The following is a 4,535-nucleotide window of genomic DNA, read 5'->3' on the forward strand; positions in this document are numbered from 1 at the left end:
TACAAACCTGGCACCATGAATAAGCCTGATGAAAAGCATTTATTGTTGCTGGAGTGGGTGGTGTGATCCCCAAATTCATATTGTTGAGTTGAGTAGTTAACTGATTCAGCAATGCTGTAACCTAAGTTGATATAGCTGTGAACTGATCAACCTCAAACATACCTGCAAACTTTTGTGGATCACTATTTGCTTCAGCAGGCCACTTTGGATTCCCCTAAGAAATATCAAGGGCTTGCCTCCTGCCGCTGAATCTAGGAAAATATTGGTGTTAGGATCAAGACCCTCAATGAAAGTATGTACCAATATATCATTAGTCTGATGATGATAAGGGGAATTCTTGAGCATTCCCTTGAATCTTTCCCAATCTTGGTAAAGATTTTATCATCATTTTGTTTGAAACTCATTATCTCACTTCTCAAACATTCTTTCTTCCTAGATATAAAGAACTGAATAAGGAACTTCTGAGAAAGATCATCCCAAGAGGTTATAATAAACCACTTCTTTGCTTCCCCCAACAGAGAAAAGGGGAAGAGAGTCAGTTTGTCATAATCAACAGATACCTTAGTAGGAATGTAAGTATCACTAATTTTGAGAATTTTATAAATATATCATTGTGGGTCCTCATAAGATAAACCTATGTACTGCCCACTCATGTTCAATAGCAACAACATATTCTGATTTAGTTCAAACTGACCACCCACCTCTGGCTTATGAATGAAATTAGTAGCATTATTCGCAAGTGGGATTGCCCCTTCACAAATATGCCTAGCTTTTGCTCGAGTAGGAATAATTGGAATCATAGAAGTTAGAACATGTTGATCCTTAAGATCCATTAGATCATTAAGATTGGGATCTCTTTGATCACCCATCTGAACTTGCTAAATTGGATAGAGAAGTGCTTTTTTTTTTTGCCTATGAGGAAATGCTTGTTTTTGTTCGAAATATGGCTCTACCAACTCATTTGCTCTTGCGAGTCCAATACTTCTCTAGTCCAAAAAAAGTCAGATGCTAATATGAAGTGGTTAACTCGAAAATGAATTACCAAAAACAAAAAAATTAGACAATTACTAATTACTTGAGTACCTATAAATGATACCAAAAACATTTTATAGTCTATCGCACACACAAGTGCATGGGATCGTACAAGTAATATAGTAACTCAGTGAATCAGATACTGTACAAACGAGGACTACTTAACTAGTAATTCTACTAACTTTAGTTTTGATTTGAATATATCAAGTGTTTTAGAATATCAAGATGATTGTGAAGATTTATTTAATCATCTAATTAATAATGAAATAACAAAGTGTGAAAATACCAACATAAGAAAGGTTGTAAATAATACGAGTGAGAATTAGAAGGTTGAGGCACTCTTAACATTCTTATAAATGTCCATTCTTATAGTGGTTTAGTTGATTATTGGGCTACTGACTCATAGGGTTTAGAATACGATCGTGGTCTCTTGATCCTCTAATCTTCTACCTAACTAGACATTACAACTATATTGTTGAGCTGGGATAAAATATTCCATTTAAATGAATTAAGATATCATCCTTCAAAAGTACCAAATAAGGCTTCTAGGTATATCTATATCCTAGATGCTAGTTCAAATCATTTATTCCATAAAGAATAAGAACCTTGCTCCTTAAACTCTTCGATTTATCCTAATGATTCTCCACTCAGATTCACTAAGGAATATAGATGTATTTTAATAGTGGCCATTTATCAAAATAGTAAGTACAAGAGACTAAGAATAACCCATATTATTATTCAACATAAAAACACTCTAAGAATATCAAAATATAGTCATGTTCTTGGCCTCAACCCAAGTAGGAGGTATGTTTAGCCACTCATGTTCGAAGTCAACATAAAAAATAAATAATTAATCATACCAAAAATTAATAATGTTAGAGTGAAGTTCCAAGAACCTTAAAAAGATGTATTGGAAGTGTTTTTCCCTCTACAGTACGTATGCAAAAGTATCCTCAATTGTTTTAAAGTTTTATTTATATAGTAGGACCAGTTTGACAAAAAAATAGCCTCCACTGCGCCGCGATGTTCAATTTACAAAATAGTGTCTGTGCCACGACAATCATAGTAGGGACCAGGGTCAATACTGTGAGGTTTTTATGGACCCTTACTGGAATTCATATTGGGAATTAATCCAGCCTCGAGGGGATATTATGGAGGCCCACTTGAATTTGACATCGATTACGGATTCCCTTGGCACGCAGTAGAGCTCAATGCGGGGACTGGGTTCCACGCCGCGTGGCTCACTTATTTCTTTCCTTTCCAACTTATTGGTTATTTCCTTGCACTCATCTTCAAATTTTTTTCTGTCTAAACTCAATCCAATTATCCTCATGCCCATCAAATCATTGCCAAAGCTACAATCATTATTATCTTTCCATTAATACATCCAATTACGTACAATTTCATCGCTCTTAACCCTGCACCAACTAATCATGTCTATTAGCTAAAGAATGCAATAATAAATCAAACACAATAAGAATGACACATTTTATCCCATGAAAAAAGTCCTATTATGGGTAAATATTAGTGCATGAATGTATAAATACGCCAAGGTCACTGGTGTAGGAAAGAACTTAACTAGTTTTTGAGTTTGTCAACATGGTAGTGTTTCCTAGATTTAAGATGAGAACAGTATCTTCTAATGTGGATCTATATGTGATTGAGTGCTTCAGTAAGTTTTAATTGATCAGTCTACCTGCCTTGATGTTAGAGCATATGTATAAGGTTATCCATGTAAAGAAAGGAAAACACGGTATAACTTATGGTTATTTCCTGAATGGGGTGTTTGATCCCTTTGTGATTTTTGGTAAAAGGGAAACTCCTAGAACTGCAAAATAGATATTCACTCTGACAACCTTGATTGAAAATAAATGTGTAGCAGGGAAAGTATAGACCATGTCCCACATGTCAGAGTTGCTATCAGCCTAGGAAAAGTTGAACAAAGAGGTGGAAGAGATGAAGATCAATTTGCCAACTAAGGATACAAAGATTCTACAACTAAAGATAAGGAACCAACAGCTTTCCACTAAAAGGACAAGGTGCTGCTGAAGTACTTAGTGCCAAAAATGCAGAACTCAAGACTAAAGTCTCTTCACTTATAGAGGAGGTTCTAGGATTGAATGCATAATAAAGGACCACACTTAGCAGTTTTTGAACTCTCATGATGTAGAAAGTGCTAGGATGGAAATGTTTCTTAAGCCCTTCTCCCCCAAATCTCCATTTACCTATGCCCTCCTATTTTTGTTGGAACCTTATGTCAGTTTCCTTTATTATTTCCATTGGATTTTTATGATTTAACAATTTATTTTTTGTTTTAATTGCATTATGTGGTACTTTCCTATCTTTAATGAATGGAATCATATTTTGTGTCTTTCAATTTTTTCTCCTCCTTTAAGTGGTTCATTCATGTTAGTGTTACCCTAGTGGTCATGAGTTAACCAATCTATTATTATTACTTTAGTGGCTTTTCTTAGTTTTTTATGATGCATAAAGGGGGGAGAATTGACTTCAATGTGGTAGGGATCAGGTACCATAAGTAATAAAATAGTAGAGACCAGGTACTATAAGTAATATATAAGGGAGTACTAATGATAGAGGGAATATCGATCAGGGGAACACACACTGATACTATTGCTGTTGTGATGTGTATAATAAGAGAGAGTGAAGAGATGCTACTAGTAAGGGGAATGCTTGTGTATGTGTAGATCCAACTACTCTAAAATTTGAATGAATTTTGATGCTTTGGGGACATGGTTTGTTATCATCAAAAGGGGAAAATTGTTTTCTCATGTTTTCATGATGACTAAATGGTATTAAAGGACTAGGTCCCCTTCCAACTTTGCCAAGTTATACCAATCACACTCTGCACAGTTTTATACACTAGTGCAACAACTATGTAGGTGCACAACATACCAGAATGGACACCTGGTCCAATCAAATTCTATCTCTCAATTCTACACTATTATATAAAGATAAGGATGCTCTTTCCTCCATAGTTTTTCAAAATGGGAGTATTCCATGGTGGTGGCAAAAACTCTCTCTAAAGCGATGTTCTTATTCTTTTATTGCTTATAGGGTAAGCGTTCTTGAGTTATGTCCTGTAACTAATTTTACTCAAAGATTAAGAGTAAAGCTTTTTTTTTTTTTGCAGTGGAGTTTCTTCGGTAGATTTAGTTGAGTTATGTTGGTTAGAGTTAACCGATATTCTGAGTGAAATTGACAGAGGTATCAAAAGGTGATTGTAATAATTTTTTTTACGATTTGAGGAACTTAGAGTTATGTTTTAATGGAGTTTGTAATCAAGATGTGTTTTTATTATAGTGGAGTTTGAGATTCTGTGAGTATAGGTCATGGTTTTTCCTCCCTTGAGAAAGGAGGTTTCCATGCAAATCACTGTGTTTATTTATTTACTGCATATTTATATGTTCACTATTTTATTTCCATATTATTCACTTAGCGACCTAGTCCCTTAGTTGTGATATACCCCCGACTTTTAACATAAG

The 4,535-nt window shown here is 34.8% G+C and overlaps 1 non-coding gene across 1 annotated transcript; it reads left to right on the forward strand.

Annotated features, from left to right (window-relative positions):
• The first annotated feature begins 316 nt into the window (after positions 1 to 316).
• LOC124889043 lies at positions 317 to 422 on the forward strand. Its single transcript, XR_007047661.1, has one exon. It is a non-coding gene; the product is annotated as a small nucleolar RNA R71 (small nucleolar RNA).
• Positions 423 to 4,535: the final 4,113 nt, after the last annotated feature.

The sequence above is a fragment of the Capsicum annuum genome, chromosome 11 (genome assembly GCF_002878395.1).
Source record: "Capsicum annuum cultivar UCD-10X-F1 chromosome 11, UCD10Xv1.1, whole genome shotgun sequence".
NCBI classification, from domain to species: Eukaryota; Viridiplantae; Streptophyta; class Magnoliopsida; order Solanales; family Solanaceae; genus Capsicum; species Capsicum annuum.